Raw genomic sequence first — 14,434 nt, 5'->3', positions numbered from 1 at the left:
GAGAGAGAGAGAGAGAGAGAGAGAGAGAGAGAGAGAGAGAGAGAGAGTTGGGTTGGCAGCAGCTCCTGTCTTATTTCAGCTTCATTAGCCAGGAGTGTGAGAGAGGAGAAAGAGTGACATGCTATACTGTAAAAAAAAAAAGAAGAAAAAAAGAAAAGACAATGTCGAAGTCCCTCTTTCAGGCTAGAGTCGGAGAAAAAGTAAGGTCAGAGGGGTATGAATTCCAAATCAATACAAACAACTGTTAACCTGTGGCCCAACACAATGAGAGGTGTGACTAAATACAATAGAGAAGAGTGAGCAGGGAGTGAGGAGAACACAATTACTGGAGTTGCAGCGTGTCATAAGACCATTTCAGCCCGGCAGTCTGCGCTATGCGAAGGGGGAAGAGGGGAAACGGAGAAAAGGAGCGAGAGGGAGAAAGAGAACAATTGTTCTTGGGGGAAAGACTTTGACTGGCCTCCGACCAAAAGCCAAAAGAAAGAATAAAAGCAAAGGAGGAATATAAAGCATGGAAAAGGACACAGCTGCAGTCACATGAACAGGTTTAGAGGGGCGAGAGACACAGAGAGCCTGACGGCAGGTGGTCTTTGCCCTTGTGTAAGCCCTGAGGGGAGAGGCAGGGAGGCAGGGGGAGAGAGGCAGGGAGGCTGGGGGAGAGGGGCAGGGAGGCTGGGGGAGAGAGGCTGGGAGGCTGGGGGAGAGAGGCAGGGAGGCTGGGGGAGAGAGGCAGGGAGGCTGGGGGAGAGAGGCAGGAAGGCTGGGGGAGAGAGGCAGGGAGGCTGGGGGAGAGAGGCAGGGAGGCTGGGGGAGAGAGGCAGGGAGGCTGGGGGCAGAGAGGTTGGGAGGCTGGGGGCAGAGAGGCAACAAGGCTGGGCCTCAGCTGGTGCCTGGTTGGTACATGGTTCCCAGCCATTTGGACCAGTTTGGACACACAGAGAGTAACTGACTTTAGCTGTGTGAGTGGAGGAAGTCCAAAATCCCAAAATGCCCCCAATGGAACTCACCTCTCCTTCTGCATCCAAAGCAGCAGCGTTCCCTCTCAGTGTCCACCTGATCCAGTCATGGTCCGAAGCGCAAAGTGTCCCATGGATACCTCCTCAACACTAATACTGTCCAACAAGGTATCCATCTATCTATTCCACGAACAAAAACTATTATTTTCCTTTTGTTCCTCGAGATGCACACACACTTTTACACACTAATTTACTCTCTCACACATAGCAGCTACATACAGAACTTCACACACATTTACACATACCCCCACACTCACTTTGTCTGACATACTGCACTAAAACTACACAAACCCCAGAGGTAGGATAAAAATCCTTTAGTAGAATCCACAGAGCAGTAAAGGTAGAGTCCTCTCTGAAACACTAGGTGTACAGCCTCAGGGGGGAACAATACAAGACCGGAGCATAAAAGCTGGGGGAAATCCGGTGAGTCAGTTAGTCAAAGCAGACAGGGCTGGTGGGTGAAGAGGTGAAATGAAGACAGGGTCAGTATACCAGTCAGCTGCTATAGCAAGCACTTCGCTCCACTCAGAAAAGCACACAACTCTCTCCACTATACAGAGGAACAGAGGAAGCACAAGGACTCAGAGTGAGAGCAGGAATAATGGACATAATTCAAGAACACAAAGAGAGAGAGGGAGGGAGAGGGGTGTGAGCGAAGAAAAGGTGGGAGGTAAGACGAGGGGAGGGGAAAAGAAAGGGGCAGGGTAATGTGCTGTTGTTTGGTGTGTGTAAGGGAAGTTAAAGAGGCAGAGCGGGAGTTCTCCATTTGATATCTTAGCCATCCAATACTCATATTTGCACCATTCATACATGCTGTACACACATGAAGCCCATATTTACACATCTACCTGGACAGATAGAAAGGAACCACAAGCCATGTCAAAACCCTCCATCTACGAGTCAGATGGCATCTGAATTTAGATACAGATCACTGCACACATACATGGTAGACTGGCACATCCCATACACTCATACAGGGAAGATGAATAGATAGCCTACAGCAGTCATATGCAGGTACCAAATCAAATCTAACTTTATTTGTCACATGCGCCGAATACAACAAGTGTAAACCTTACCGTGAAATGCTTACTTACAAGCCCTTAACCAACAGTGCAGTTCAAGAAGAGTTAGGAAAATATTTACCAAATAAACTAAAGTAAAACGTTGTGAAAAGTAACACAATCGCATAACAATAATGAGGCTATATACAGGGGGTATTTGATTAATTGTTCAGCAGTCTTATGGCTTGGAAGTAGAAGCTGTTAAGGAGCCTTTTGGTCCTAGATTTGGCGCTCCGGTACCGCTTGCTGTGCGGTAGCAGAGAAAACAGTCTATGACTTGGGTGACTGGAGTCTGACAATTTGAAATGCTTTCCTCTTACACCGCCTATTATTGCAGGAAGTTTGGCCCCAATGATGTACTGGGCCGTTCGCACTACCCTCTGTAGCGCCTTATGGTCAGATGCTGTGTGGTTGCCATACCAGGCGGTGATGCAACCAGTCAGGATGCTCTCGATGGTGCAGCTGTAGAACCTTTTGACAAATCCTGTCAGTCTCCTGAGGGGGAAAACCTTTTGTCGTGCCCTCTTCACGACTGTCTTGGTGTGTTTGGACCATGATAGATTGTTGGTGATGTGGACCCACTCCACTACAGCCCCGTTGATGTTAATGGGTGCCTGTTCGGCCCGCCTTTTCCTGTAGTCCACGATCAGCTCCTTTGTCTTACTCACATTGAGGGAGAGGTTGTTGTCCTGGCACCACACTACTACCAGTTCTCTGACCCCTCCCTATAGGCTGTCTCATCATTACCACTGTTGTGCCGTCAGCAAACTTAATGATGGTGTTGGAGTCGTGTTTGGCCACGCAGTTGTGGTCGAGTACAGGAGGGGACTAAGTACACGCCCCTGAGGGGCCCCAGTGTTGAGGATCAGTGTGGGAGACAAGTTGTTGCCTCCAGGATCTAGTTGCAGAGGGAGGTGTTTAGTCCCAGGGTCCTTTGCTTAGTGATAAGCTTTGTGGGCACTATGGTGTTGAACGCTGAGCTGTAGTCAATGAACAGCATTCTCACATAGGTGATCCTTTTGTCCAGGTGGAAAAGGCAGTGTGGAGTGCAATTGAGATTGCGTCATCTGTGGATCTGTTGGGGCGGTATGTGAATTGGAGTTGGTCTAGGGTATCCGGAAGGATGCTGTTGATGTGAGTCATGACCAGCCATTCAAAGCACTTCATGGCTTCCGACGTGAGTACTACGGGGAGGTAATCATTTAGGCATGTTACCTTCTCTTCCTTGGGCACAGAGACTATGGTGGTCTGCTTGAAACATGTAGGTATTACAGACTCAGTCAGGGAGAGGTTGAAAATGTCAGTGAAGACACTTGCCAGGTGGTCCGCGCATGCTTTGAGTACACGTCCTGGTAATCCATCTGGCCCCGCGGCTTTGTGAATGTTGACCTGTTTAAAGGTCTTGCTCACATCAGCTACCGAGAGCGTTATCACACAGTCATCCAGAACAGCTGGTGCTCTCGTGCATGCTTCAGTGGTGCTTGCCTCGAAGTGAGCATAAAATACATTTAGCTCATCTGGTAGGCTCGCGTCACTGGGCAGCTCGTGTCTGGGTTTCCCTTTGTAGTCCGTCATGGTTTTCAAGCCCTGCCACATCCGACAAGCGTCAGAGCCGGTGTAGTAGGATTCAATCTTATTCCTGTATTGACGCTTTGCTTGTTTGATGGTTCGTCTTATAGGCATCCGGATTAGTGTCCCGCTCCTTGAAAGCGGCAGCTCTAGCCTTTAGCTCAATGTGGATGTTGCCTGTAATCCATGGCTTCTGGTTGGGATATGTACGCACGGTCACTGTGGGGACCACGTCATCGATGCACTTATCAATGAAGCCAATGACTGAGGTGGTATACTCCTCAATGCCATTGGATGAATCCCGGAACATATTCCAGTCTATGCTAGCAAAACAGTCCTGTAGCGTAGCATCCGCGTCATCTGGCCACTTGTGTATTGAGTGAGTCAATGGTACTTCCTGCTTTAGTTTTTGCTTGTAAGCATGAATTATGGTCGGATTTGCCAAATGGAGGGCGGGGAGAGCTTTGTATGCATCTCTGTGAGTGGAGTAAAGGTGGTCTAGAGATTTTTTTTACTCTGGTTGCACATGTGACATGCTGGTAAAATTTGGTAAAACTGATTTAAGTTTGCCTGCATTAAAGTCCCCGGCCAGTAGGAGCACCGCTTCTGGGTGAGCATTTTCTTGTTTGCTTATGGCCTTATAGAGTTGGTTGAGTGCGTTCTTAGTGCCAGCATCGGTCTGTGGTGGTAAATAGACGGCTATGAATAATGTAGATAGTGTGGTCTAGAGCTTATCATTAGGTGCTCTACCTCAGGTAAGCAATACCTCGAGACTTCTTTAATATTAGACATCACGCACCAGCTGTTATTGACAAAAAAACACACACCCCCACCCCTCATCTTACCAGACGTAGCTTCTCTGTTCTGCTGGTGCATGGAAAATCCCTCCAGCTCTATATTGTCCGTTTCGTCGTTCAGCCACGACTCTGTGAAACATAGGATATTACAGTTCTTAATGTCCCGTTGGTAGGATAATCGTAGGTCATCCATTTTATTTTCCAATGATTGCATTTTAGCAAGTAGAATTGATGGCATTGGGAGTTTACTCGCTCGCCTACGGATTCTCCAAAGGCAGCCTGATCTGCGTCCTCTTTTCCTCCGTCTTTTCTTCACGCAAGTGACGGGGATCTGGGCCTGTTCCCGGGAGAGCAGTATCTCTTTCTCGTCACACTTGTTAAAGGAAAAAGCTTCTTCCAGTCGTGGTGAGTATTCCCAGTCCTGATGTCCAGAAGTTATTTTGGGTCATAAGAGACAGTATCAGCAGCATTATGTACAAAATAAGTTTAAAAATAAGTTACAAACAACCCCAAAAAATTAACTAAATAGCACAATTGATTACGGGCATCTAAACCGTCAGCCATCCACTTCGGCGCCATTTTAATAAATTCTGAGTAGAGCTCCCACTACTACAGGATACATGTAAATAAGATAATTTACAGACATTTACAGAATAAGGATGTGCTTTCTACTAGTAAGTTCTACTATTCATGAACATGATGGGAGTCCTCCTTACGCAAAAACACAAACACACAAATATATTGAAGAATGCTTAACAAACCTGGTAAGATATGTCTGCTCATCTCTGAGCTATCTGTGACGTGTGTGCGTGTCTGTGTGCGTGTGTGGGTGTGTGCATGTGTGTGTGTGTTGTGCGTGTGTGCAGGGGGGCTGGCAGAGTGCCAAGGACAGTTGCCAGGCGCAGCCCCCGCTGATGGTGAGGGACAAAGGGGTGAGACAGCAGGCACAAAGTTGCTCCCGTCCCCCCTGCCCCATCCCTGTCCTGCCCTGCCCAATGAACCCCCTGATGGGCAACCTCCTGACCCCTTCCTGTGGCCATGACAACCCCTCCCTGGTGAGAGGGATGTTGGGTCTCCTGTGGGTCTCCTTTTGTCTTGAGTTCCGTGAACTTTCTGCCCCCTACATCATAAACCTATTTTACCACTCATCCTACAGTCATTCTATAGTCATCCTATAGCCATCATATAGTCATCCTTTAGTCCTCCTATGGCCATCATATAGTCATCCTATAGCCAACCTATAGTCATCCTATAGCCATCCTATAGTCATCCTATAGTCCTCAAATGGCCATTTTATAGCCATTCTATAGCCATCCTATAGTCATCCTATAGCCATCGTATTGCCATCCTGCTTTGCTTTATCTTGGCTAGATCGCAGTGGCAAATGAGAACTTGTTCTCAACTAGCCTACCTGGTTAAATAAAGGTGAAATAAATTAAAAAAAAAAAAAAAAAAAATCCTGTACACATCCATAGTCCTCATATAGTCATCCTATAACCAACCTACAGTCATCCTACAGTCATCCTACAGTCATCCTATAGACATCCTGTAGATATCCTATAGCCACCCTATAGCCATCCTATAGTCATCCTATAGCCACCCTATAGCCATCCTATAGCCACCCTATAGCCATCCTATAGACATCCTATAGCCATCCTATAGACATCCTATAGCCATCCTATAGTCATCCTATAGCCACCCTATAGCCATCCTATAGACATCCTATAGCCATCCTATAGACATCCTATAGCCATCCTATAGTCATCCTATAGCCACCCTATAGACATCCTATAGCCACCCTATAGCCATCCTATAGTCATCCTATAGCCACCCTATAGCCATCCTATAGACATCCTATAGCCATCCTATAGACATCCTATAGCTATCCTATAGTCATCCTATAGCCACCCTATAGACATCCTATAGCCACCCTATAGCCATCCTATAGACATCCTATAGCCACCCTATAGTCATCCTATAGACATCCTATAGCCATCCTATAGTCATCCTATAGCCACCCTATAGACATCCTATCGACATCCTATAGTCATCCTATAGCCACCCTATAGCCATCCTATAGCCACCCTATAGTCACCCTATAGTCATCCTATAGTCATCCTATAGTAATCCTATAGCCATCCTACATTATGTATAGTAAATCAGTCCTGGTCTAACAATGGTACATGGAGTAAATAGTCCTGACCTATGTGGTAGACTATACCAATATTATATGCCCTGAAATTGTCAAATAGTGCCTTGTTTCTGCATTTAATTGGGTCAACCTTACTGGGTAATTATATCCAATCTAAAATAATGTCTGCTGTAGGATTGAAAAAATGATCTTTATTTAAAAGTTTCACAATTTGTTTTTTCAGTTGGGTTGTTGACATTGCGTTGAGTTGAGGTTACTGTCACAACCAATTAAGTCTGTTAATTATCCTCCCTACCCTCCCACTACGTCACACATGTCCAAGACACAACAAGACTCCTCCAGTCAGGCTGACAGCCAAGCAGTCAGTCAGGTAGTGAGGTAGTCAGCCAGTCAGTCAGGTAGTCAGTCAGTCAGTCAGGTAGTCAGCCAGTCAGGTAGTCAGTCAGTCAGGTAGTCAGCCAGTCAGTCAGTCAGTCAGGTAGTCAGTCAGTCAGTCAGGTAGTGAGGTAGTCAGGTAGTCAGTCAGTCAGGTAGTCAGCCAGTCAGTCAGTCAGTCAGGTAGTCAGTCAGTCAGTCAGTCAGTCAGTCAGTCAGGTAGTCAGTCAGTCAGCCAGTCAGGTAGTCAGTCAGGTAGTCAGTCAGGTAGTCAGTCAGGTAGTCAGTCAGTCAGTCAGTCAGTCAGTCAGTCAGTCAGTCAGTCAGGTAGTCAGTCAGTCAGCCAGTCAGGTAGTCAGTCAGGTAGTCAGTCAGGTAGTCAGTCAGGTAGTCAGTCAGTCAGTCAGTCAGGTAGTCAGTCAGGTAGTCAGTCAGTCAGGTAGTCAGTCAGGTAGTCAGTCAGGTAGTCAGTCAGTCAGTCAGGTAGTCAGTCAGTCAGTCAGCCAGTCAGTCAGCCAGTCAGGTAGTCAGTCAGGTAGTCAGTCAGGTAGTCAAGTCAGGTAGTCAGTCAGTCAAGCAGTAGTATGTGTGCAACACGTTTGGTACGCAACCTCCCTGAATGAGAAGACAGAGCATCATAATCTGACATGTGATGGTTGATTGGCTAGTTATGTGGTTAGACTGCTAGGATTCTGGTTGTTAACGGACAGTAATTATTCATGTGACTATGTATAATGTAAATAATTAGGTAAATTCAAACAGACCATATTGACCAAAGGGTGACAGGTTAGAAGGGTCAGTTCATTCACAAGACCTGGATTACTGTAAACATACTACTGTTACGTTCAGAATGATGTAATTGTGGCATTAGTATTGCATCAGCGCCGCAGCTGCTTGCATAGTTGGAGTGTCCCTCCTTATGACATCCCTCACATAGCCACATTCTGACGCCTGTGAAATTCACAATAGCAAATGCCAGCGGGACGATCAATAGGGTAATGATGGCGTATGTGTGTGGGGGTGATTTGGCCATCAAATAAATCATAGAAATAGTTATTAGATATTTATATATACAGTTGAAGTCATAAGTTTACATACACCTTAGCCAAATACATTTAAACTCAGTTTTTCACAATTCCTGAAATGTAATCCTTGTGAAAATTCCCTGTCTTAGGTCTGTTAGGATCACCACTTTATTTTAAGAATCTGAAAAGTCAGAATAATAGTAGAGAGAATGATTTATTTCAGCTTTAATGTCTTTCATCACATTCCCAGTGGGTCAGAAGTTTACATACACTCAATTAGTATTTGGTAGCATTGCCTTTAAATTGTTTAACTTGGGTCAAATGTTTCGGTCAGCCTTCCACAAGCTTCCCACAATAAGTTGGGTGAATTTTGGCCCATTCCTCCTGACAGAGCTGGTGTAACTGAGTCAGGTTTGTAGGCCTCCTTGCTCGCACATGCTTTTTCAGTTCTGCCCACAAATTTTCTATGCGATTGAGGTCATGGCATTGTGATGGCCACTCCAATACCTTGACTTTGTTGTCCTTAAGCCATTTTGCCACAACTTTGGAAGTATGCTTGGGGTTATTGTCCATTTGGAAGACACATTTGCAACCAAGCTTTAACTTCCTGACTGATGTCTTGAGATGTTGCTTCAATATATCCACATAATTTTCCTACCTCTTGATGCCATCTATTTTGTGAAGTGCACCAGTACCTCCTGCAGCAAAGCACCCCCACAACATGATGCTGCCACCCCCGTGCTTCACGGTTGGGATGGTCTTCTTCGGCTTGCAAGCCTCCCCCTTTTTCCTCCAAACATAACGATGGTCATTATGGCCAAAAAGTTCTATTTTTGTTTCATCAGACCAGAGGACATTTCTCTAAAAAGTACAATCTTTGTCCCCATGTACAGTTGCAAACCGTAGTCTGGCTTTTTTATGGCAGTTTTGGAGCAGTGGCTTCTTCCTTGCTGAGCGGCCTTTCAGGTTATGTCGATATAGGACTCGTTTTACTGTACTTTTGTACCTGTTTTCTTCAGCATCTCCACAAGGTCCTTTGCTGTTGTTCGGTGATTGATTTGCACTTTTCGCACCAAAGTACGTTAATCTCTAGGAGACAGAACACGTCTCCTTCCTGAGCGGTATAACGGCTGCTTTGTGTTTATACTTGCTTCCTATTGTTTGTACAGATGAACGTGGTACCTTCAGGCGTTTGTAAATTGCTCCCAAGGATGAACAAGACTTGTGGAGGTCTACAATGTTTTTTCTGGGGTCTTGGCTGATTTCTTTTGATTTTCCCATGATGTCAAGCAAAGAGGCACTGAGTTTGCAGGTAGGAAATTTAATACATCCACAGGTACACCTTTAATTGACTCAAACAATGTCAATTAGCCTATCTGAAACTTCTAAAGACTTCGTTTTCTGGAATTTTCCAAGCTGTTTAAAGGCACAGTCAACTTAGTGTATGTAAACTTCTGACCCACTGGAATTGTGATACAGTGAATTTTAAGTGAAATAATCTGTCTGTAAACAAAAAAATGACTTGTGTCACGCACAAAGTAGATGTCCTAACCGACTTGCCAAAACTATAGTTTGTTAACAAGAAATTTGTGGAGTGGTTGTAAAACAAGTTTTAATGACTCCAACCTAAGTGTATGTAAACTTCCGACTTCAACTGTAGGCTAACATGCACAAGTACACAGAGGGGGAGAGGGAGAGGAAGGGAGGGCAGAGGAAGAGTGACAGAAGGGGACACCAGTCAAGGGGACACCAGTCAAAGGAACACTAGTCAAAGGAACACGAGTCAAGGGGACACCAGTCAAAGGAACACGAGTCAAGGGGACACCAGTCAAAGGGACACTAGTCAAGGGGACACCAGTCAAAGGAACACAAGTCAAGGGGACACCAGTCAAAGGAACACGAGTCAAGGGGACACCAGTCAAAGGGACACTAGTCAAAGGAACACGAGTCAAGGGGACACCAGCACTCGTGGACCTTTTCCATAAGATGGCTGCCAGGGTCGGCTAGCTATGCAGTGGCTAACATCCGTGACACAGCGACACGACATAAAACAAATTCCAGGACTAAGTGGATCATTAGTGCCGTGGCGACCTCAGCTATTCCGCCAGCTGTGTCACCTGGCACTAATCTCATCACGGAGCCCACGTCCGATTGGCCCAAGACAGAGAGCAACACTGATTGGTTGATGACGGGCCATTCCGACCGGCAGGCAGGCCAAAGGCTGGTCATAAATGACTCAGGACGTTTATAAGTGTCTGTTTTATTATGGCCAGAGCCGGGCACAGAGAATAAATTAGATGAGGTCACTGCCGCCCAGGGAGGGTTGAAGGATAAAACAGGCACGGTAGACAGTGTGACGTGACTGAGCATGTGTGCTGCCCTGACCGAGACTATAATTTGGCACAACAATTAGTCCTCTGTTTTCATTAGCAAGCTATGACAAAAGATAGCTATAAATGCTATATCAGTGTTATTAAAAGTCGGGGTCGTGACCCCTAGTAAGGTCGCGGGGGAATTGCAGTGGGGTTGCCAAGTGTTTCTATTTTTATGGGGTAGGCGGAACCAAACATTTTGACAATATACAAAAGTTTTTGACATAGATAAATGACAAATACAATTTTATTGAGTACATTTATTTATTGTTATTATTTATTAATTATCTTAACTTGAGATGAAAATGTAATTCATTGAAGGTTATTTATTGATGTGTCAATCTAAATGTACAGATTTTAAGGTTGTGATATTTGATTTGAAGTGGGGTGAGGTCACCAGAATTTGTGGTAAAACAATGGGGTCCACACTGAATACCGCTTCCTCGTCTTTCACTGTTTAGTATTTGTATTTATTAGGGATCCCTGCCAATGCAGCAGCTACTCTTCTTGGGGTCCAAACACATTAAGGCACTTACTGTACATTACACATAAAACAAAATATAAAACAGTACATCATATAACACTATTACACCACTACATATCTTCAATACGAAATGTATAAAAACACCATACAACAACATTACAATATACGTGTGTGTAGAGTGCGTGTGCTAGCGTGTGTGTGTATGCGTGTGTCTGTACCTGTGTGTGTGTGTGTGTGTGTGTGTGTGTGTGTGTGTGTGTGTGTGTGTGTGTGTGTGTGTGTGTGTGTGTGTGTGTGTGTGTGTGTGTGTGTGTGTGTGTGTGTGTGTGTGTGTCTCTTCACAGTCCCCGATGTTCCATAAGATGTTTTTTTAATCTGGTTTTAAAATCGGATTCTACTGCTTGTACCAGTTACCTGATGTAGAATAGAGTTCCATGTAGCCATGGCTCTATGTAGTACTGTGTGCCTCCCATAGTCTGTCTGGACTTGGGGATTGTGAAGAGACCTCTGGTGGCATGTCTTGTGGAGTATGCACAGGTGTCCGAGCTGTGTGCTAGTAGTTTAAACAGACAGCTCGGTGCATTCAGCTTGTCAACAGTTCTTACAAAAACAAGTAGTGATGAAGTCAATCTCTCCTCCACTTTGAGCAATGAAAGATTTACATGCATATGATGACCTTCCTAACCTCCCTCTGCCTTCTCTCCTCCAGGCCAACTCTATGGCCCTGATGCAGGGAGCAGACACACACACATGCACACGCGCACACACACGCGCACACACACACAGACACATGCACGCATACACACACACACACACACACACACACACACACACACACACACACACACACACACACACACACACACACACACACACACACACACACACACACACACACACACACACACACACACACACAAACACAGACTGATTTGATTTGACAAATGCACACATGCACAAACACACTCACACACACACAGACTCACCCCTCCTCGTTGGAGAGTGGTTAACATCAACGCACTGAGTCTATGTTCAGCCCTCACTATGTTAGAATGTCGAGAATGAAGTGTATGGAAGTCATTCTGTGAGCGTAACCTATGGGATAACCAGCTGGCATACAGTCAGCATGATATACAGACACACATTTAAAGACACAGTGAGAAATATCTGTGTAGAAAAGGCCTAAAGCACACAGCGAAGCCATAATGAAGATTAGTAATGAAACCGCTGGCTGTGCTGACATAGCAGTGTAGAACTGGGAATGCAGGCAGGTAGTGCAATTGGTGCTTCAAAGACTCCACAGGCAGCAGAGGGATCCTAATGATCCTAGCTATCCCCATTCCCCATACTGCAGGCAGGCAGGCAGAGCTGTCTTGTTAAGGCCAGACTAGACAGGCACAAGGCTAGACTAGCAGGCTAGCGAGACGCTCATCCTGATGGGCAGTGATCCGGGCAGACAGGCTGCTTTCAGTACCACTCAGAGACAGATTAATAACCCCAGGCTCTGGAGCCACAGCAAGCCACCCCGGAAAGATGTGTGCGTGTGCGTGTGCGCACATACCCAAGAGAAATCTGAGACAGGCTCAGCGACGGAAGGTTTGGACAGAGCAACAGTCCCATGGACACGCACACAGGTGATTATACACACACACAACCAACAGTACCCACAGAAACCCTTTTTGAAATGACAGGCATATAGGAAATGCAGACAGATTCACTCACACTATACATCAAAGCATGTGTGTTTAAATAGTAGCTGAGGCAGATGAAATGGTTGATTCAAGCCTTTTCAATTCAGATGAAATGGTTGATTCAAGCCTTTTCAATTCAGATGAAATGGTTGATTCAAGCCTTTTCAATTCAGATGAAATGGTTGATTCAAGCCTTTTCAATTCAGATTAAATGGTTGATTCAAGCCTTTTCAACTCTGTTTTGAATGCAATTTGGTTTTTATATTTGGGCTATAAAGCCCTTCCGCACCCACATACAAGCACACACACACATGTTCACACACACACACATGTTCACACACACACATGTTCACACACACACATGTTCACACACACACATGTTCACACACACACACACAAACACACACACACACACACACACACACACACACACACACACACACACACACACACACACACACACACACACACACACACACACACACACACACACACACTAAGAGAGGGAGCTCAGGTGCGGTGGGTATAAAGTGCTGTCTCGCCGGGGCAGAGATCCCCTCCATTAAAGTGTAATTGAAGGCAATCAGAGGCCAGGGCCAATGATGGATGAGGTGCCCAGAGGAGGAGAGCAGACTGGGGGAAAGGAGGGGCCCAGACCGCCCACATCCACACTGCAGCCACCTCCAGCTCCACCTCCAGCTACACCTCCAGCTACACCTTTACACAGCTAAATTAAAGAGGGAAATCATCAATCTGCCACACGGAGAATTTCAAAGCACAGTAACACATTTGTAAAGAGATCCCATGTACACATATGTGAATATACAAATACAAACAAAGTAGACAAACACACTGCCATATGTACACACTGCCATATGTACACACTGGCACATGTACACACTGGCACATGTACACACTGCCACATGTACACACTGCCACATGTACACACTGCCACACGTACACACTGCCACACGTACACACTGCCACATGTACACACTGCCACATGTACACACTGCCACACGTACACACTGCCACACGTACACACTGCCACATGTACACGCTGCCACATGTACACGCTGCCACACGTACACGCTGCCACACGTACACGCTGCCACACGTACACGCTGCCACACGTACACACTGCCACACGTACACACTGCCACACGTACACACTGCCACATGCACAAATACATGTGCGAACACATGCACTCATGCAATGCCATCCACTATTGGCCCTTCTGACAGGAGATTGACAGAGTGATTTACTGTTGCCGGCCCAGGGAAACACCACATGGGAATCACCTTATATCAGAGTATCAATAGTGCTCATTAACATAGCCCAAAATCAAAGAGAACACACACTAAAACCAAGACAATAAAAACTGGAAAGATATCTGGAATTCATATAGACTTGTACAGACACACAGCGCTTTTTTCATCTGATGCCAAGCTGAAGTACAGATTGATAAAACAGCTTAACTTGAACCAAACGTGTCCAGTTACATACAGCACACAAAAAAACTCTGCTAACGGAGCATTAGCTTTTACAGAAATACTATCAAATTGTTCTTCTAATCTCTCTTTACCACCTTCTCTTTCTGTTTACCCACTTTTCTGTCTCTCACTCCCTCCCGTTTTCAATCTCTCCCTCCTTCCCTCCCTCTTTGAGGTTGCAGGTATCCTGCCAAGAGCAGAGGCTAGTTTAGAGGAGTGTTCGTTCCATCCACAAGGCCAATTCTTCTGTCATCTGCTGCTGGCCCCGCCCAGCCTCTCCTCCTCTCCTCTCTACCTCTGCTCCGCTCCAGGCCAATATGTCAGAGGAAAAAACTAAGCTGTTCAAACTTTGGGATGCTAACAGCAGGAAGGTGGTATAAGAGTAAGGAGAGAGAGAG

At 45.7% G+C, this 14,434-nt stretch overlaps 1 protein-coding gene across 2 annotated transcripts in view; it reads right to left on the bottom strand.

Moving 5' to 3' along the window:
• Window positions 1-14,434, bottom strand: part of sema3b (sema domain, immunoglobulin domain (Ig), short basic domain, secreted, (semaphorin) 3B) — an 87,584-nt gene that overhangs the window by 34,727 nt on the left and 38,423 nt on the right. The window contains exon 2 of one of the 2 annotated variants that reach the window (XM_082959942.1): window positions 1,008-1,136. The exons of the other annotated variant lie outside the window; for it this stretch is intronic. The gene's annotated coding sequence lies outside the window, so the exon portion shown is untranslated. The remainder of the gene's footprint in view (window positions 1-1,007; window positions 1,137-14,434) is intronic. 2 annotated transcript variants of the gene reach the window in all.

This window comes from Salmo salar, chromosome 13 (genome assembly GCF_965601325.2).
Source record: "Salmo salar chromosome 13, fSalSal1, whole genome shotgun sequence".
Lineage (NCBI taxonomy): Eukaryota > Metazoa > Chordata > Actinopteri > Salmoniformes > Salmonidae > Salmo > Salmo salar.
The sequence above is the reverse complement of the archived record's forward strand: the minus strand, read 5'-3'. Positions and strand labels throughout refer to the sequence as shown.